We start from the raw sequence: 21,713 nt of genomic DNA, 5'->3' as shown, positions 1-21,713 counted from the left end.
GTCACTTCAAACGTGAGAACACCATGACGAGGCAAACCCCATAGACTTGGATAAGGATGGATCCCTATAAAGACAGACCCTAAAGACTGAGGACTTTGGGTCTGTTTGTGCAACCAACTTCCAGGAGCATCGGATGCGCATCTGACAAAGCCCGGCTCCATCCTCGTGTCCAGGCCACCTGGCTAGTGACTTGTCATGAGCAACTCCTAGGCTGGTAATTATGATAACAACCTTGCAGAACTTGTGTGTGTGTGAATGAGTGTGTGAGTTAATGGAATGTTATAGCTATAACTGGTTTCAGAGTAGCAGCCATGTTAGTATATATTCGCAAAAAGAAAAGGAGTACTTGTGGCACCTTAGAGACTAACCAATTTATTTGAGCATAAGCTTTCGTGAGCTACAGCTCGCTTCGTCGGATGCATACTGTGGAATACTTTCCACAGCATGCATCCGATGAAGTGAGCTGTAGCTCACGAAAGCTCATGCTCAAATAAATTGGTTAGTCTCTAAAGTGCCACAAGTACTCCTTTTGTTATAGCTATAACTGATTGCTTACTCTGATTCTTTCTGTATTCACAATAAACGTGGTGTATTGCCTTATCCCTGGAATAAGATCCTGCTGGTTTTCATTTTCTAAGTATAACACAGAGGAGTATTATTATCCCTATTTTTACATATGGGGAAATGGAGGTACAGAGCTACTGAAGAGTATGACTCAGCCCCACTCAGGGGAACATGCTTGTGGACTTCCTAGATTGCTCTTACTAGGGTAACCAGCAGCTACATGCCTGATACTCCGGAAGGTGAGGAAAAAGCAGGATGTTGGCTCTGTCCCCAGCGCCCAAGGCTCCAGCTCCAGAAAAGGATAGAGGTGGCAGATTACTTCAGCCCAAGAGCAAGGAAGGAATTATGTCTCCTAAAACAAATTATTTCCCTCCTGGAGCGGCACATCTATACCCTATCCCTTACATAGGGCTGTGCCTAAAGGCACAATCTAGCCTGAAGCGACATGTCCAAGATCATACTCAAAATCTGTGTCAGGACTCAGAATAGAATCATATCTTCTGAGTGCCAGTCCAGTGTCTGAACCTTAAAACCATCATTCCTAGCAGCTGCTTATGGGTAATGATTATTCCTCAACAAAATCCATAGACTTCAGTGCACTTGTCTTGCACACTAAACACAGTAGAGTTACACAGTGGGCCTAGATCTTGATCTCACTTAAACTAGTGCATATAAGTAGTGGATCCATTCAAATCACTGGAATTATAATACTGGGATCAGATTAGTGTGAGCTCAGAACCATGTAACAGAGACTGTAATTGAAGTTAGGCCAATAAAAGTTATTACCTCACTCACCTTATCTCTGGTTCACTAATAAGCATTTTAAAAATTCCTTATTTTTACTATTTAGACTACAGTGGATTCAATGTGAAAAGTTTGTAAACATAATTTTTAAAAAGGCCATGCATCTGCATGATCTCTTCTTGAAAGTCTACAAATATAAATTTACATTGTGATAAACTGACCTCTACTGGACAAAATCTGAACAGCTCAGCTGTGTCCCATAGGTGTTATATTGCTCACAGCTAAAGGAAAAGAACCTTTTTAAGCTCAAATGATGGAAGTCTTTGCTTCTAGAACAGCAGGCTCTGAGCTCTAGCCCTATTGTTGCTGTTAAGTTTTCGGTGGCCAATGTATGTAGCAAACTGAGATCTGAAGTAGTGGTGGCAGTCATGGATTTCTCACATTCCTATAAACAAAAGGCATGTGAAGCATTGTTTTTCTTGCTATTGCAAACAAAGAAGATGAAGCATAAGATAAATGTAGATGATCTTGCAGTAGTGTGACAACTTTTTGAGAAGATGGCTGAATTTAATATACCATGCACGGCACTTTTTATAGACTTCTGTCAGGCCTTTGATTCAGCGCATTGAGCAAATGTGTGGGATCCAATGAGGCAACTTGGCATGCATGGAAAGATACTGTCATTGACAGAAGAGTTCTGTAATGGAACAGGAAGCAGTGTTCCAAGTCAATGGCAGATACAAGGCATGGCTTCCTTTTTCCCCAGGAGTCCAGCAAGCTTGTGTGCACCCACCATCATTGTTCAGTATCAGCATTGATTAGTTGATGGATAAGTTTGGAGACAACTGTCAGTGGTACTGAGCTGAACGCCATTCTGCTTTGCACCTTGAATATGCTGATGACATTGTCTTGTTGGCTCAGCCTGGTGAATCTCTGCAGCTGATGGCTGATGTGGTCAGACAAGAAGCAGTACACAATGGTCTGCTTATTAATCCAGAGAAAACTAAGTGTCTGGTCATTACCACCAAGCAGCCTTGAGCTCCAGATTAAAATCAGCACAGTATTAACCTGTCTGGATGGGACATGGAGCCGGTAGCAACTGTCAAATACTTGGGCAGCATCATCATAGACAGCAGTAGGTGGTGCTCAAAAGATATGGCCCCTTGTATAGCCAGGGGCAACTCTAGTGCAGATTCTGCCTAGGGTGTCCGGGGAGGCCAGGCCAAACCTGAGTGGTGCTGCAACCCCATCTGCCAGGTTGCAATTCCACTCACTCAAATTTGGTTGGGCTGCCATTCCATTATAGACTCATAGACTTTAAGATCAGAAGGGACCATCATGATCATCTAGTCTGACCTCCTATGCATTGCAGGCCACAGAACCTCACCCACCTACTTTTGTAATAGACCCCTAACCTCTGGCTGAGTTACTGAAGTCCACAAATCATAAAGACTTCAAGTTACAGAGAATTCACCATTGACACTAGTTTAAACCTGCAAGTGACCCATGCCCTGTGCTGCAGAGGAAGGTGAAAAACTCCCAAGTCTCTGACCCAGGGTAAAATTCCTTCCTCACCCCAAATTTGGTGATCAGTTAGACCCTGAACATGTGGGCAAGACCCACCAGGCAGACACCTGGGAAAGAATTTGCTGTAGTAACTCAGAACCCTCCCAATGTAGAGTCCCATCTCTGGCTTTTGGAGATTTTTGCTATAGGCAGCTGCCAATGGTCCACGCGCCATCGTAGGCAGTCCCATCAAAACATCCCATCCATAAACTTATGAAGTGCAGTCTTGAAGCCAGTTAGGTTTTTTGCCTCCACTGCTCCCTTTGGAAGGTTGTTCCAGAACTTCACTCCTCTGATGGTTAGAAGCCTTCATCTAATTTTGAGCCTAAACTTGTTGATGGCCACTTTACAGCCATTTGTTCTTGTGTCCATATTGGTATTTAACTTAAATAACTCCTTTTCCACCCTGGTATTTATCCCTCTCATTTATAGAGAGCAGTCATCTCTCTCCTCAGCCTTCTTTTGGTTAAGCTAAACAAGCCAAGCTCTTTCAGTCTCCTCTCATAAGGTAGGTTTCACAGTAGCAGCCGTGTTAGTCTGTATTCGCAAAAAGAAAAGGAGTACTTGTGGCACCTTAGAGAATAACCAATTTATCTGAGCATAAGCTTTCGTGAGCTACAGCTCACTTCATCAGATGCATAAAGTGGAAAGTACAGTGAGGAGATTTTATACATACACACAGACCATGAAAAAATATACATTGTAAGGAGAGTGATCACTTAAGATGAGCTATTACCAGCAGGAGAGTGGGATGGGGGGAGAGAAAACCTTTTGAAGTGATAATCAAGGTGGGCCATTTCCAGCACATTTCCAGGAGTTAACAAGAACGTCTGAGGAACAGTGGAGGTGGGGGTGGGGGGAGGAATAAACAAGGGGAAATAGTTTCACTTATGTAACCCTTCTGCCCGTCAGAGTTGGCAGCAACAAGGGCCGGGTTCAATATCTAGGGGATCCATTCCGATAACACAATGCAAACCGGCTCAAGCCCCCACCCAGTGACCTGGGACAAATATATACCACCCCTGCTGGGCGTCTCCAAGAGGCGATACTTCCCCTCTTGCAAGCACATAGTCTGAGTGTAGCAAAAAGCCTTTTAATAACAGAGAGAAACAATGTGGCATTATGTTGGGGAAACACCACCAACAGGATTCATAACACAACCCATGAGCAAAAAAACCCACCCCAAGCAAATTGGGGCATGCCCCTTTCCCTTTGGTTCTTGAGTCCGGCAACCCCAAATCACCCAAAGTCCCAAAAGTCCAATGACCCAAAAGTTTCTGTCCCTGGTCAGGGCAGCCCCAGCGTTCGAAAGTTTATCTGTGGAGCTTTACCTCCCAACCTGGGTGGAGATGGGACGGGGGTAAGAGGCACCTTACATGATCTGAAGCTGACCGCCCCACAGCTCCATAGGCCTTCACTCCGCTCCGCTCCACCAGCCACCCCACGAACTCCTTCGCTCAGCTCCGCTCCGCAGCCCACAAGCAGCTCCCGCCGTCCCACGAACTGCGCCACCAGCCGGTCCACAAACTGCTCCGCGTCCCACCAGCAGCTCCCGCCGTCCTACGAACTGCTCCACCAGCCTGTCCACCAGGCACTCCAGCCATCCCGCAAACTGCTCCACAATATATCTTCAGGCTCCCCCACTACTTAACACAACGCTCAGTGATTTCAGCTCTTAGTCAGTTCAGCTCTTTGGTGAATTCAGCTTGTAGTAGGGGAGCCTCAGTGCTGGTGCACTATTAGCCCAAAGTGAGCTCAGCAGCCTGTAACTAGACTCCTAATGGAATCAAAATTAGCTCTGATATTCCACAGTGGAGAGAGGAGGAAGGGCAATTAGCATGTAAGGCCCTCACCAAGGGGCCCATGCCACCAAGCATTAATACTTGTCCCCAGCCTCTCTCTCAATTCACAGAGTTTTGGAACCCATGACCATTGCCTAGCGAGTGCCACTTAGTTGATGGTGACTTATCATAACAAAAGGCCTAGCACAGTTCCAAGCACAGTTCCCATAGTCAGGGTAATAACAATTTATTCTTCCTGCCCCAATAACAGTGACACTGGGGATCCCACAGCAGCCAAAGTGACCATTTGGGCAGCTATGGCCTCGTTCTAGGCGGGGTGGGTGTGCCTATGCAAATGAGATCAGCCCCTGAAGTTCTTTTCCACAACTTGCCACACCTCACCACCAGATGTCAGGGTGGAGCTCGTCCTGACACTGCTTACACTTAGTATAATGACTCAACCGCTCCCAGTCTCTATTCAAGCCTAAGTTAATTGTATCCAATTTGCAAATTAATTCCAATTCAACAGTCTCTCCTTGGAGTCTGTTTTCAAAGTTTTTTTGTTGAAGGATAGTTACTTTGAGATCAGAAATCGAATGTCCAGAGAGGTTGAAGTGTTCTCCAACTGATTTATGAATGTTATAATTCTTGACATCTGATTTGTGTCCATTTATTCTTTTACGTAGAGACTGTCCAGTTTGACCAATGTACATGGCAGAGGGGCATTGCTGGCACATGATGGCATATATTACATTGGTAGATGTGCAGGTGAACGAGCCTCTGATAGTGTGGCTGATGTGATTAGGCCCTATGATGGTGTCCCCTGAATAGATATGTGGACACAGTTGGCAACAGGCTTTGTTGCAAGGATAGGTTCCTGGGTTAGTGGTTCTGCGTGTGGTGTGTGGCTGCTGGTGAGTATTTGCTTCAGGTTGGGGGGCTGTCTGTAGGCAAGGACTGGCCTGTCTCCCAAGATTTGTGAGAGTGATGGGTCGTCCTTCAGGATAGGTTGTAGATCCTTGATAGTGTGTTGGAGAGGTTTTAGTTGGGGGCTGAAGGTGACGGCTAGTGGCGTTCTGTTATTTTCTTTGTTGGGCCTGTCCTGTAGTAGGTGACTTCTGGGTACTCTTCTGGCTCTGTCAATCTGTTTCTTCACTTCAGCAGGTGGGTATTGTAGTTGTAAGAATGCTTGATAGAGATCTTGTAGGTGTTTGTCTCTGTCTGAGGGGTTGGAGCAAATGCAGTTGTATCGTAGAGCTTGGCTGTAGACAATGGATCGTGTGGTGTGGTCTGGGTGAAAGCTGGAGGCATGTAGGTAGGAATAGCGGTCAGTAGGTTTTCGGTATAGGGTGGTGTTTATGTGACCATCGTTTATTAGCACTGTAGTGTCCAGGAAGTGGATCTCTTGTGTGGACTGGTCCAGGCTGAGGTTGATGGTGGGATGGAAATTGTTGAAATCCAGGTGGAATTACTCAAGGGCTTCTTTTCCATGGGTCCAGATGATGAAGATGTCATCAATATAGCGCAAGTAGAGTATGGGCATTAGGGGATGAGAGCTGAGGAAGCGTTGTTCTAAGTGAGCCATAAAAATGTTGGCATACTGTGGGGCCATGCGGGTACCCATAGAAGAGCCGCTGATTTGAAGGTATACATTGTCCCCAAATGTGAAGTAGGTAGGTTTTCTATTCATCAGATCATCTTAGTAGTCCTTCTCTGCCCCTGTTCCAGTTTGAATTCATCTTTCTTAAACATGGGAGACCAGAATTGCACACAGTATTCCAGATGAGGTCTCACCAGTGCCTTGTATGTTACTAACTCTTCCCTGTCTCTACTGGAAATACCTCGCCTAATTCATCCTAGGACTGCATTAGCTTTTTTCACAGTCGCATCACATTGGCAGCTCATAGTCATCCTGTAATCAATGAATACAGCCAGGTCTTTCTCTTCCTTTGATGCTTCCAGCTGATAAGTCCTCATCTTACAGCAAAAATTCTTGTCGTTAGTCCCTATATACACCTATATGACCTTGCACTTTGCGTTATTAAATTTCATCCCATTTCTATTATTCCAGTTTACAAGGTCATCCAGATCTTCTTGTATGATATTCTGGTCCTCCTCAGTATTGGCAATACCTCCCAGCTTTGTGTAATCTGCAAAATTTATTAGCACTCACTCACTTTTTGTCAAGTTCAGTAATAGGAATGTTAAATAAGATTGGTCCTAAAACCAATCCCTAAGGAACTCCACTAGTAATCTCCCTCCAGCCTGACAATTCACCTTTCAGTATGACCCGTTGTGGTCTCCCCCTTAACCAGTTCCTTATTCACCTTTCAATTCTCATATTAATCCCCATCTTCTCCAATTTAACTAATAATTTCCCATGTGGAACTGTATCAAATGCCTTACTGAAATCCAGGTAGATTAGATTTACTGCATTTCCTTTGTCTAAAAAAGATCAGTTATCTTCTCAAACAAGGCAGTCAGGTTGGTCTGGCATGATCTACCTTTTGTAAAATCATGTATTTTATCCCAATTACCATTCACCTCTATGGCCCTAACTACTTTCTCTTTCAAATTTTGTTCCAAGATCTTGCATATAATTGAGGCCAAACTAACAGGGCTGTAGTTTCCTGGATCACTTTTTTTTCCCTTATAGGAACTATATTAGCAATTCTCCAGTCACAGAATTGAATTTATAAATCCTTGCTATTATGACAAAGGGAGGCCAGGCCAAACCTGAGTGACTGGCACTGTGACCTGGAACCTGGTTCCTTGACTTCTACATAACCACCTAACCATGAGAACGCTCACCACACCCCGCCCAGACAGTCCAATATCTCCCGTTGCCCCACTTGAAAACCTCTGTTCTAGGAACGGGGCAACCTACTGAAGTTTTGCTGAGGGCAGCATATTCTCTTGAGCAATCTCTGCGTATAGGAGCAGCTGCTGCCATGTTTCAGCCCCTCAGCAGCCTCTGAGGAGCCATTGTGGCATCAAGCTTGCTACGAAGCTGCAGATCTGTAGAACCAGTTATACCGACTTTATTGTATATTGGTGAAACATGGGCACCGAAGAAGACTGGAGAATATCGGATTTAAGTTTTTTGTTCTTGTTATCTTCTTCAGCTGTTGCATATCAAGTGATAGGACAAGATCAGCAATAAAGATATTCAAAGCCGAACCCTGCAACCACCTCCACCAGCATTGGTTCAGTTTTGGTGGCTTTTCTGACACGGGACATATTATTAGACTGGAACACCAATTCATTCTAAGCATGTGTAGCAAGGAATGCTGCTATATGGCTGGTGATCACATGGGCACCAAACGCTTTAGTAGTGCAATAACATTGCCAGTGATGGACATAAACTGAATATCCAGCATAAGGGCCTAGCCAGAGATTAATCCAAGTGATGTTTAATCTGCAAGGAGGCCCTGTCCCTGTGGGATTTGCCATGATGATGGTGACAGTAGCATGACAACAAAGGCAAGGAAATTTTAACTTAGCTCCCCAGCTGGTGTAAATTGTCATTGCTCCATTGAAGTCAATTTGCATTAGCTGAGGATCTGCCACCCAATGTCTGCTTCCTTGCTTTTGTAGATTTATGCCAGAATCCTAAATTGAAATGTCTTTGCTTTGATATGTGACCAAAACCTATTACAGCACACAGAGTCACAGGCTCTGTGCAAACACCAATTAATAATAATAATCCCTTGGAAAGCCTGGTAAAGTGGTGTACATTGTGGGAATATGGCCCATAGCCTTTACTAAATACTAGATGTAAGCTTCTAGGAAACCTACCAAATCCTGCGATCATCCCTACACTGCCAAGCACACAATATTCTGGAGGGGTTTGAAAACATCTCCTAACTACATCATAGGGATCAGACACATTATAGTGGAAAGGGTTGTCTAATACAAACATTTGCAAAATGACACTTTTCTGAAAGTAAAATATTTACATCAATGCAGAGACTTCCCTTTGAGGTCTGAAAATTTACATATAAAATATTCTGTTACCTGTTACCAAATACTTTGCAACTTCTGCTTTTGCAACTGTAGTTTGTGTTTTCCCGTCCATTGTAAAGTAAGGGTCTTTGAATGCACTCCTTGGAATGGAACTCAGAGAGGATAATTGGTTGAGGCACTCTTCTGGGTAAAAATCAATCTAGAAGAGTTAATCACACACAATCTTAGCCAAAAGCATTTAGTGGACAAAACTCTTTCCTGTAAGTTGTCTATGCAAACAAAAATATTAACTTGGCATTGTGCTCACAGAAGATGCAATATGATGTAGCAGTCCTAGGTGCAATACAAGTTGGTGGTCTAATGTCAACTATGAAGTCCAAATGGACTGAAATGGTGCAGTTTTAATTAAAAAATGTATCTAGACTTGCATTCTATTTTGTGCTTTTCTTAAATATATTCATTATTTATTTATAGACATTTCTAAGGCACTTACCTTTAGGCCAGATGAGTGCTCCTCTCCCAACACTTCTGTCAGACGGATATCATCATCATCATCTCCATTTGACCCAAAGAGAAACAAAGTATTAGTCACCTTGTCCATTGCTGTACAAATAGTCCGGGGCAGAAATGGGAAGCATATAAGATCAGCTTATTTCCTGCGATGCTTGTGCCTTAGCCACAAAGCCACCCTTCAAAAAAGCCAACGCAGTTTCACAGTTAAACATTGGTGTGGTGGTTGATCCCCCTGCTGTTGCCCAGGCTGGCTTCCCTCAGGTCGTTTCATTCTCCCACTACTCACCCTGTCCTCAGGCAGCTTCCTGACAGCACTTTTCTGGAAGGGTAATTGCAGGCCCTTTATTCAATTGTTACCTCTGTTCCTGATTCACTCAGGGCTTGTCTTCACTACTACAAATGGCACTTTTTCTTTTTTAACCTCAGTCTACTAACCGGCATGAGCTATCCCAAGGTCAAAACACAGTGAAGACAAAGCACATTAGTTTTGCCATGAGGTAAACTTGCCAAAGGTCAGTCAGTGGACAGGCATGGGGCTGTGTAACGCGGGCTTTAGCCCATTTGCTTGCAGAGAGAACCTTGAAAGTGTAAGCAGATTGGTACAGTTGAAAGGCACAAGCAACTGGGCTCCATTTCTGCAGCAGGAGGTGAGGAGTGGGGAAAGAACCTGACAAACTCTCCTCACCCCACACAGTGCATTGTATTTCACCAGCATCTGGAGTCCCCAGCTGAGCCAGTGGTGTAGTGATTAAAAAAAGAAATGAGCAAACTAATAAACTCATATTCCCCTAATTTACCCTCCTGAGCTGAGCCCCACTGTTCAAACACATAGTAAGGGGCAGTCCCTGCCCAGAAAGCAACACCGAGAACATCTGGGAGGGAGAGCAGAGGCACAGAGACTTGCCCAGGGTCCTAGTAGATCAGTGGCAGAACCCAAGTCTCTGGAGTCCCAGGCCCCACCCACTGGAGCCCGCTGCCTCTCTCAGAAACTGAGCAGTTCACATTTGGGGTGTAGCCCAAAGAATCAGTTCACTCCCCGCCCCCAGAATTCTCAGCCCAGGTCAGTGCATAGTGATGTGGGGGTAGCGAGCAACCATGAGTTATTTCTGGGGGTGGAACAAGAATTGTTTCATAAGTATGTGCAAAAGTGTGAGCACTAGCTCTGGAATCAAAAATGTAAATAAATTAGTTTTGTATGTTGGTCCTCCAATCCCTTCCCACAAGGCCGCTGGGCACCCATTCCTGTGCACTGTCTTGCTATCTACCTATGCTCTGACCCCTGACTGGAAGTGGCCTACCTTCATATTCCCTCTGCTCAGCATCCTCAGGCCCACAATGATTGCCTGCTTGCAAGCAGTTTCACTGATCTCAGGTGTTTGGTACAAAAGACCAATGCCCAGTGTAAGCCTCTGTCCCAGCATGCAGCCACCTGGCTGAAAGATCCTTCTTTCCCTCCACAGCATCACTGAAATAACCGGGGGTGGGGGGCAGTTCCCCCATAATTTTAGCTGCTGCTTCTGTTGTGGGTGGATGAAGCACCATTATGTTTGTCCTGCCACCTCTTCCCCCAATTCTCCCTTCCCACACTTGCTACCACACTGCTTCCCATGTCAGACAACTGCAGAACCTCCCCCTGAAAACTGGCGGCTGACAAGGGTTGAATGCAGTAGCATTTTTTGCAAAAGAAAAACACTTGCACAAAAGTAAATAGCTTTTTGGCTGTAGCTTGGACAAATGTAACTTACTCACAGACTAAGGCCAGAAGGGACCATCACAATCATCTAGTCTGACTTCCCACATATCACAGGTCACAGAACCTCCCCCCACCACACACACAAACACACACACACTCCTGTAGTTAGGGTGACCAGATAGCTAGTGTGAAGAATCAGGATAGGGGGTGGGGGGTAATAGGAGCCTATATAAGAAGAAGCCCCAAATATCGGGACTGTTCCAATAAAATCGGGCCATCTAGTCACCCTAACTGTAGTAGGCCCATAATCTCTGGATGAGTGAGACCCTCAAATCTTGATTTAAAGATTTCAGGTTTGTAGTAACTCACAGCCCTCCCCATCTAGTGTCCCATTACCCATTGTTGGATATATTTACTAATAGCAGTCGCAGATCGATTACATGCCATTGTAGGCAATCTCAACCTACCATCCCCACTATAAATGTATCAATCTCATTCTTGAAACAGTTTAGGTTTTTTGCCCCCACTACTCCCCTGGGAAGGCTGTTCTAGAACTTCACTCCTCTGATGGTTAGAAACCTTTGTCTAATTTCAAGCCTAAACTTATTGATGGCCAGTTTACTTGCTGTTAAACAATACTCTAAGGCAGAAAAACACCCCTGCATGTTAATGCACCTGCCCACTAATGCAGAAGCCACTTTATTGCTGATAGAAAAGGAGTACTTGTGGCACTTTAGAAACTAACCAATTTATCTGAGCATAAGCTTTCGTGAGCTACAGCTCACTTCCTCGGATGCATACTGTGGAAAGTGTAGAAGATCTTTTTATACACACAAAGCATGAAAAAATACCTCCCCCCACCCCACTCTCCTGCTGGTAATAGCTTATCTAAAGTGATCACTCTCCTTACAATGTGTATGATAATCAAGTTGGGCCATTTCCAGCACAAAACCAGGGTTTAACAAGAATGCCTGGGGGGAGGGGGGGTAAGAAAAAACAAGGGGAAATAGGTTACCTTGCATAATGACTTAGCCACTCCCAGTCTCTATTCAAGCTTAAGTTAATTGTATCAAATTTGCAAATGAATTCCAATTCAGCAGTCTCTTGCTGGAGTCTGGATTTGAAGTTTTTTTGTTGTAATATTGCAACTTTCATGTCTGTAATCACATGACCAGAGAGATTGAAGTGTTCTCCGACTGGTTTATGAATGTTATAATTCTTGACATCTGATTTGTGTCCATTTATTCTTTTACGTAGAGACTGTCCAGTTTGACCAATGTACATGGCAGAGAGGCATGGCTGATCTGATTTTAGCCCATTCTTGGTGAGTAGTAAAATAGAATTGTTTCGCTCAGTATTTTTACCATCTCTGGGCATATCTACACTACAGACTTAAGTCAACCTATGTCAGGTCGACCTAATTACTGCAGGTTTCAAAGTAGCAGCTGTGTTAGACTGAATTTGCAAAAAGAAAAAGGAGTACTTGTAGCATCTTAGAGACTAACAAATTTATTTGAGCATAAGCTTTTGTGAGCTACAGCTCACTTCATTGGATGCATTCAGTGGAAAATACAGTGGGGAGATTTATATACATAGAGAACATGGAATAATGGGTGTTACCATACACACTGTAACCAGAGTGATCACTTAAGGTAAGCTATTACCAGTAAGAGAGCCGGGGGGAGAGGGGGGAACCTTTTGTAGTGATAATCAAGGTGGGCCATTTCCAGCAGTTGACCCATCCACTCCCAGTCTCTATTCAAGCCTAAGTTAATTGTATCCAATTTGCAAATTAATTCCAATTCAGCAGTCTCTCGTTGGAGTCTGTTTTTGAAGTTTTTTTGTTGAAGTATTGCCACTTTTAGGTCTGTATATAAATCTCCCCACTGTATTTTCCACTGAATGCATCCGATGAAGTGAGCTGTAGCTCACAAAAGCTTATGCTCAAATAAATTTGTTAGTCTCTAAGGTGCCACAAGTCCTCCTTTTCTAATTACTGCCATAGCTGATGTCCACACTACCCTCCTTCTGTCGTTGGTGCATGTCCTCACTAGGAGCACTTCCACCGACTCAAGAGGGGCAGCATTGGGGGCTGAGAGCCAGGTCTTACAGCTGCACACAGCTCCCCACCGGGAGCCCAGTTGCCCTCTGGGCTCTCGGCTTCCCACTCCCAGCCAGGAGCCGGAGAGGAAGCCACCTGGGCTTTTTACTTCCCCACCACGAGCGGGGTGCAGCTGCCTTGGCTTCTCAGCTCCCTGAATGGGGAGCCAGGGGCAGCCTGGCTCTAGCTTTCTTGTCAATTTCCTGCCAGGCTTTCTTGTCATTTTCAGGGCTCCAGCTTGGAGCCCTGAAAGTTACAAGACAACCAAAAACCAATGTAAGTAATGCAGTGTCTACACAGACACTGTGTCATCCTAACTACACTGACATAAGCCCTATGCCTCTCGTGGAGGTGGAATTATTATGCTGGTATAGAAGGGCTCTTAACAAGACTGTAGTGTAGACACTGACATAATTAGGTCAACTTAAGCTGCTTTATGTTGACCTAACTCTGTAGTATAGACCAGGCCTCCAAGATTCATTAGTAAGGCAAACCTCCCTCTCCTGCTGCTGTAACTTGCAATCTCTGTTCGGTCACTTACCGGGTCATCTATCACAAGACATAGAAAGATTTCTTTTGTGTAGATGGCGAGCTTTCTCCCTGAGGCCTGGAATAACTGGACCTTCTTCCTTTGTGAAGGAGCATGACATCTTGTAGGGTTGCAGCAGAATGAAAAGGATTTAACATAATCACTCTTGTGCTATTATGTCTCCCAGGACCTGGACCTCCACCAGCCCCATACCCAGTCCTCCTCCAAAAAGAAATTTGGGGGAGAGTTGGAAAGTAAAATTAACTCACCATTTATTTTTGTGGGAAAACTTTTCTACTAAGCTTCACAACAGACAGATGCTGGCCTAGAGAATCAGGAAGAGAATCTCAACTTTTATCTCAAAATAATGCTACTTTTTACTGGCACGTGTGTACACGGAGTATGAAAATACAAGGATTCAAGAGCACTCGCAAAGTTCCCCCCCACCCCTTTATGTCAGGACCATGTTTGACAGTATCAGACTCATCAAGGGAGGGGAGGGCTCCTAGGAGACCACTGTCAGTGAAGAGTTTCACATTTTGGGGCCAAGTGATGGATGAGCCAGGGTGAGTTGATCGTGGAGGTGCATGAAGAGTGCTACAGGTAATTGGAAAGCATGAGGAGCAGAAGGAGAAATGAAGGAAGGAGGACAAGGAATTGGAGGAGAAGCGAGGATGAGGAGAAGCTGCTGGCAGAGTATCTCCACCACAACTGTGAGATGAGGGAGCAAGACATGGCCTTTCAGAGGGACATGTCTGAGAGACTCGGGCTCATGAGCCCTGGATATAAATCCACAGGGCTGATGAGCATCCTCGCCTCAACATTATCATATCTCACAACCTGTGGACAACAATGCCTGGGGGAGCCAATAAATGAGCCATGGAGCTTCTCACCATGGGCAGTATCTGCTCCAATACAGGGAAAAAAGAACAGATACAGATGCAGTGTCCTTATCTGTGACAAAGTTGTATGTGATGTTTGCACACCTTTTGCTAATGTGAGCACAGCTGGTCTGTCCACATTTTTAGCACCAATCAATTTCGATACAGGTAAAGAGAAAGGAACATTTATTTCTTTAATGCGTGCATAAACACTACATTTGATTTCAAGGCAACAGCTCCAAATGTGCCATAAACTCCATAAATCAGATCCTGTGTGCTCCCCACACAGCTCAAGAATGCAAACACACAAGGCATCCTTTACGGCCTTTGCATAACAGACTAACTGGTGCATTTGGTGGTTGTCTATAAGCAGATCCCAAAATATCATTGCTGGCAACCCAATCCTCCCCAAAGCATTCCCCTTTATCCTCATATATAATGTGAAGCACACAACATGCCCTAATCACCATTATGGAGTTAAAGATGTTACAGTCCAAAAGAGTCCATGAGCTGTGCCATCTTGCCTGGAGTTGGCCAAAGACACATGCCACCACCATGTTAGACCGCTGTAACACTCTGCCATCATGCACCCTGCCAGTGCATTCAATGTACGAGTCTATGAGTATGCCAAGATGACCTGCGAGGGCCTGCATAATGATGATGAGTAATAGCCTTTCTTACCATTCACTTGTTTGAAAAGGGGCATGGGATGGGGATATATGTCCCATCACTTGCACCTGCACAGCTCGGGAAGCCCGAACATTCAAACCTCCATAATTGCAGGGATATTTCCAATTCTGGCAATCCCGGAGCACAGCACCATTGATTGCCTTGGCAAACCTCCATGAGCATTGCCCAGTGGTAGATTTCCCAATGCCAAATGGATTGCCAACAGATCTGAAGCAATCTGGAGCTGCCAGTTTCCACAGGGCAAATGCAACATGCTTCTGGACCATTATTTGCTCTTTCATCTGGATGCTCTGCCTCTCGAATGCCTGGGCGAGCGCCTCACACAGCTCCATTAATGTGTTTTTCCTCATGTGCTCCCATCAAGGTGAGCTTGTGGTCCTGGTCCAGAAGTAGCAGTCTGCGCAAGGGTTATCTGATATTAAAACAGCATCAGCTCAGTTGACGTTCCATGTCCACATCACCCTGTTCAGCTGTTGCTGGGCTTCTAAGTGCAAGCTGCTGCTGCCTTCAACTTCTCTGGCCCAAACGCAGCCTCTGAAACCCTTGTCAACATCTCCTGGTAGCCGCTTCTGCAGAGGCATAAAAAAAAGTACTGCCTCCAAAACGAGCAGTGGCTACCAGTCTCAGTATTAGGGAGAGGAGGATCAATAGTTTTTGGTAAGTCACCACCACGCCAACTGGGTTACTGCCAGGAGATGAATTTCCCAGGACCATTTCCTCCCACAATCCCCAGGGTAAACAGACCAGTTGCCCCACACCAACCTGCAAACGCAAGCACAGAGCGATACAGTGAGTTGCGGTGCTATCAATCGTGGGCATATGCACCCAGATGGCTCTGTTGCTTGTCACGGACACATACGGTACCAGTGCAGGTGAAGGGGCATGACAGCAGTGTGCTAATATTGACATGTTTGCGAAGGCCACTGGATGCTGACTATCCTGCAATGGCTTCCTGCAGTGTTATAAGTTTGTCTTTCTCCTCTGCCCTGCATCAGGGTTTAGGCTCTGGCTCTGCTTCTTTTTATATGCATATAAACACATTTTATAAATCAAATCGAAATCTGAAGTCTGACCTAGCCCAATGCCCAGCCAAGGCGTGATATCTTTGTTCTTTAGTCAATACACGCTACACAATGTATTTCTTTCTGTTCTACACCACAGAGTTTACTCTAGGAGCATGCAGAACTTCTGAGGACTGGGTCATATTGCTTCAGGTCAGCTTTTTGTTTCTTTCCCTATGTTAATACTTACAAAATACTGACGTGCATTTAGGCTTTCTTTCCCACTTCCACCAACTATATTTAGGCTTGGGAGGATTAGATTTTTATCAGGAAATGTTGGCAAGCATCAATTTAACCACCCACTAAAAAAACCTGATGAAAAAATATTTCCATAAATAATAATAAAAAATTACATATAGGCAAAGTAAGAAAAATGCTTCTTGAGAACTTATAAGAGTTTGATTTAAGGATATTTGTATATTTTGACATGTGATGTTGGCAATTTATATTTTAAGTTATAAAATTATAGAATTTGCACTTTTTGAATCTCAATATCTCCTGTCATTAAATAATTACTATCTGACACTGTCCCACACACATAATTTCCTGCAAAATTTTGAATTCCTGTGGAAATTTAAATGGATAAAAATAGGGGGAAAATGCTTTAAAATAAATATCTATATTATCTGTCAAAATTATAAAAAGAAATCAAATTTTGCCAAGCCTAACGATATTTCTGCAGTGGGTGGCATGTAGGCGATTTGCATAACGTCTCAAAGCGTTGATTGCTTTTCACACCCTTCGGAAGAAAATACTGCACGCTTCGTGAAAAGAAAGGCACCCTTTAAACAATCCAAATAAAGAAAATAATAGTTAACACATACATTGAGGTCAGAGAGGGCCAGAGCTCATGCTACTCACATAAGTAGCAATCACGTGAGGCTGAACTCAACTTCTTGTGTGAGGAAGGATTGATCCTCTGAGCAAGTTTTGCAATATCAAGCCAGTGTGGGTAATACCTGAGTCAACACATTAAAGACCAAAGAGGAAAAGGTACCCAGATAACTGGTCTTCGGGCATAGCCAGGGAGTCATTCAGCAGCAAGCTAAGGGGTAGCTGAAAGCATTTTGAACTCAGGTGAACTTTTCAGAAAGCTTGCCTGACTGCCTGATGGCAGTGCCTGCCTGGAGCAAGGAAGAGACATCATTGATTCATAGATTCATAGATATTAAGGTCAGAAGGGACCATTATGATAATCTAGTCTGACCTCCTGCACAATGCAGGCCACAGAATCTCACCCACTCACTCCTGCGATAAACCTCTCACCTATGTCTGAGCTATTGAAGTCCTCAAATCATGGTTTAAAGACTTCAAGGTAGATAGATGTTTTTATACAGTCTCTAGTGGTGGTTTCTAAGACCTGGTTTCCACAGTTTTTGTACCAATTCATTTTGGTTGGGGGTGCAATTACACTAGTCAGTTTTCAGGAGCAATCTATACTAATCTGAGGCTTTACACTGTTACAACTGAGTCAGATAAGGGGTTGTACCAATGTAACTATTTCAGGATAAAAAACACACCCCTAACCTAAGTAGTTAAATTAACACAAAAACTGTGCAGGGACCACCCCAAAAGTTACAACGGATTGTCTAACACACTTACACTGCATGTCAGTCAGTCCTTCGCAGCTATTATCCTTCATGAGGGGTCAAAATGGAAGGTCACAAGGCTACTTGCTTTTGCATGTTATGCATCATATTAGTTCCTCTTTTAAAAATAAGCTAACTTTTGTTAAGTTAGCGAGGGAGCAGGGACAAGTCAGCGCTGGTGAGTCAACGCTGTTTCATTCCGCATGAAACTCTCAAAAGTTCTCTCATCCAGGGCTTCTCTTGTTTAAGTTCAGTTTGTTCTCTCAGCTGTTTCTTCTCCCCTTTCCCAGTTCAGCTGTGGTTTTCCCTCCCCTGCTGCAGAGATTGCTAGGATCCATGGGATGGGGAAGCCATGGTTCTTTCCCATTCTGCACTCCCCCAGGCCCTTCCCTCCTGAGGAGACAATTGCGAGAAAACTCAGCGATGTTGTTTGCCCTGTGCCCACCTCCCATGGGAGAAGAGGATCTAACTTAGCTGATTGTATTTTATGTTCAGCTTTTATAAGAGATTGACCCTGCCTCACTCACACTTCCTAAACTCCCAGTAGAATCAATTTAGAATCATGTTCTCTGTTGCGGTCCAAATACAAGACAGAACAAGGCTTTAAGCAAGCAAGCAGGCTGTCTGCCGACGGGCTGGTCTGCCTGTCAGCTTTCCACCCTCTCTTTTATTTCTCTCCCTCCTCCTGCGCATTACATACTCCAACAGATAAAAGGAATACACTGGCTTTGTTTAATATTCTTATTTACCAATATCTATCTACCGCATTCCTTGCTCTCGGGCCTTGAGCCCAGTCCTGGGAGGCTTACCACGGTTCATGTCATCTGGGCGAGTTTCCAAGGTTCATGCCCTTGAGAGGAACCGTGTATGCACTGCTCCTACACAACACTCCGGGTGTGCCCTGAATGTTGCCAAGTGCATGAACCCTGCATGAATCCTACCGTTCTCAATGTTTTATGATATAATGATGTCTCAATAACCAGGGGAGGGTTTGGACAAACTGACTACCACGCTATCTGGAGTGGCTCATGAGCGAGTATACCAACCTCAGGGCAGACTGTTAAGAACCAGGGCACAAACCCCCAACTGGTTGGTTAGTGAAATCTAAGTACAGAATTCACTAACCAAGTCACAAGTATAAACTCCTCAGGCATTATAGAGCCTTGCCATGGAGTCTCAGACAGTCCCCTTGGGCATAGCTGTCTATCTTGTCACCCAGCCATGCCCGATTCTGTGATAGAGGGTCACTGTACACCAAAGATCACTAAATATTGAGGACCAGTTACTTACCCCAGGTCACCTTAGATCTCACACCAAAGATAACACCAGTAGCCAATTCTATAACCACGGCCGGCTCTGGGTTTTTTGCTGCCCCAAGCTCCGAGAGCGCAACTGGGCAAGCAATTAAAAAAAAAAGAAGAAGGATGGCTGGAATACCGCTCCTGGAATTGTGCCGCCCCGAGCACGTGCTTGCTTTGCTGGTGCCTAGAGCTGGTCCTGCCAGTAACAAACTAACTAAAAGTTTATTAACTAGGAAAAAGAAATTAGAGTTATTTACAAGATTAAAACAGATAAACATACACACAAACGAGTTGCAGTCTTAGGTTTCAGATGGTGATAGAGCTGTTGAAATATGCCAGCTCCGTATGTCCATTAGGGCTAACCCAGGTTCGTCCTGGGGATCTCTTGCTTATGTTAGGTTTCAGAGTAACAGCCGTGTTAGTCTGTATTCGCAAAAAGAAAAGGAGTACTTGTGGCACCTTAGAGACTAACCAATTTATTTGAGCATAAGCTTTCGTGAGCTACAGCTCACCCTTCATCGGATGCGTACTGTGGAAAGTGTAGAAGATCTTTTCATATACACACAAAGCATGAAAAAATACCTCCTCCCACCCCACTCTCCTGCTGGTAATAGCTTATCTAAAGTGATCACTCTCCTTACAATGTGTATGATAATCAAGGTGGGCCATTTCCAGCACAAATCCAGGGTTTAACAAGAATGTCTGGGGGTGAGGGGGGACCCTGGATTTGTGCTGGAAAATGGCCCACCTTGATTATCATACACATTGTAAGAAGAAGTATGCATCCGATGAAGTGAGCTGTAGCTCACGAAAGCTTATGCTCAAATAAATTGGTTAGTCTCTAAGGTGCCACAAGTCCTCCTTTTCTTTTTGCTAATACAAACTAACACGGCTGTTACTCTGAAACCTGTCATTGTAAGGAGAGTGGTCACTTTAGATAAGCTATTACCAGTAGGAGAGTGGGTTTGTGTGTGTGGGGGAGGGGGGTGAGAAAACCTGGATTTGTGCTGGAAATGGCCCAACTTGATTATCATACACATTGTAAGGCGAGTGACCACTTTAGATAAGCTATTACCAGCAGGAGAGTGGGGTGGGAGGAGGTATTTTTTCATGCTTTGTGTGTATATAAAAAGATCTTCTCCACTTTCCACAGTATGCATCCGATGAAGTGAGCTGTAGCTCACGAAAGCTTATGCTCAAATAAATTGGTTAGTCTCTAAGGTGCCACAAGTACTCCTTTTCTTTTTGCTTATGTTAGGAATTTGTGCCCATTAGAGTTCAGACAACATAAAGAGACCCCAATTCCTTCTGGTCAGGGATTTTTTTTATCACCACCACCCTAGCGTCCAAGCTGATGGGACATGGGGTTCTGCATGTAACCTCATCATGGGTGGGTGAGGGGAGCAACTGACAAAGTCTTCGATTTACAATGGCCCATTTGGATTCAACAGTCCTTCCTGCTAGGCAGGAGATAACACTTTCTGTAGGAATCCAGCATTTTGCATTAAGTGAAGGGTTGGGTCCCCCACCTTGGTGAGTTAGAGTTTCAGAATAAACATTTTACAGTTATAGAGCAAACATGTAAGCACTACCTTATAGCATGGGACACTGATATTATAAGTAGGATTAATAGATGCAGCATTCTACAAGCATTCCATAAAGTCTAAACCCTAAATTCTTATAACACTAATATCTGTTTTAAATCTAGTAACACACAGGTAAGACACACTGGAGTCCAGCTATTCTTTGGTCAGTGTTCACTGAGGCACAGGCCTTGGCATGAGCTGGCACCTGGTCTGCCAGTGTAACACTGACCAGAGAAGAAAATGAAATCTGCAGAAGCAGAGAGGAAACATCTACAGTTTTGATATTTGTCAGAGAGGAATAGAAAGGGAAATTTCTTCTAGTGTAGTTCATATTTTGAAGAAATTAAAAAAAAACAGATTACACTGCTTCTGCAGGTTAGCCATTTTCATCTCATTAACTCACTTTTATGGTGTACTTTACAGTTTACGTGCTCATTAAATTCAATATTAAAGGGTTGGAAATAGTTTTTAAAATAACTATATATTTTACTTGAGTAATGACCTGACACCAGTCAAATTATGTGTGTGTATATGTGTGTGGGGGGTGTTAATCCAATAACTCATGCCCAAATTGGACCCCTCTGTCACAGCCTGTTATTTAACTGCCTTGACTGTTGCGAGAACGGCAGGTTTCCTCTGGAAGAGACATTCCAGTGATGGGGAACATCAGGGTATACAAGGCTATGAAAAACATGGTCAAACACTCTCGCTGAATGTGTCTAATGTGGGGGTTTTATCTGTGCAAGAACTGCAAGACAATGGTGGTCTTACACATAGGTGGTCACCAGAGGCAGCCAGTGGAGCCCCTTCCGCCATGCCCCTCACCCCAGCAGCCAGAGCCCCAAGCCCCGCTTTCCCCTCCTGCAGCCAGAGCCGCGAGACTGCCTGCCTATCCCACGGCCGGAGCCCCGACCCCCTCCACCTGCCCGGAGGTGCCCAGCCCAGCCGTGCCAGGTCAGCCGTCCCCAGGGGAAAAGCATCTCTTCCCGAAGAGTCTTTTGATATGCCCCAGTCAGATTCCAGGGCGGCTTAGGAGACATTATGTGATATTCAGCTTCCCAGGCTCATCAGTAATCTCCTTGGAGTCCAGGCAGATTACTAATGAACCCGGGAAGTTTAATAGCACATACTGCCTCCTCAGCTGCCCC

The 21,713-nt window shown here is 44.5% G+C and overlaps 1 long non-coding RNA gene across 1 annotated transcript; it reads left to right on the top strand.

The window, feature by feature from the left end:
* Nucleotides 1–103: 103 nt before the first annotated feature.
* LOC140911324 (uncharacterized) lies at nucleotides 104–14,064 on the top strand. The gene is made up of 3 exons (XR_012158904.1): nucleotides 104–214; nucleotides 12,085–12,151; nucleotides 13,645–14,064. It is a non-coding gene; the product is annotated as an uncharacterized LOC140911324 (long non-coding RNA).
* Nucleotides 14,065–21,713: the final 7,649 nt, after the last annotated feature.

Source organism: Lepidochelys kempii, chromosome 5 (genome assembly GCF_965140285.1).
Source record: "Lepidochelys kempii isolate rLepKem1 chromosome 5, rLepKem1.hap1, whole genome shotgun sequence".
NCBI classification, from domain to species: Eukaryota; Metazoa; Chordata; order Testudines; family Cheloniidae; genus Lepidochelys; species Lepidochelys kempii.
The sequence above is the reverse complement of the archived record's forward strand: the minus strand, read 5'-3'. Positions and strand labels throughout refer to the sequence as shown.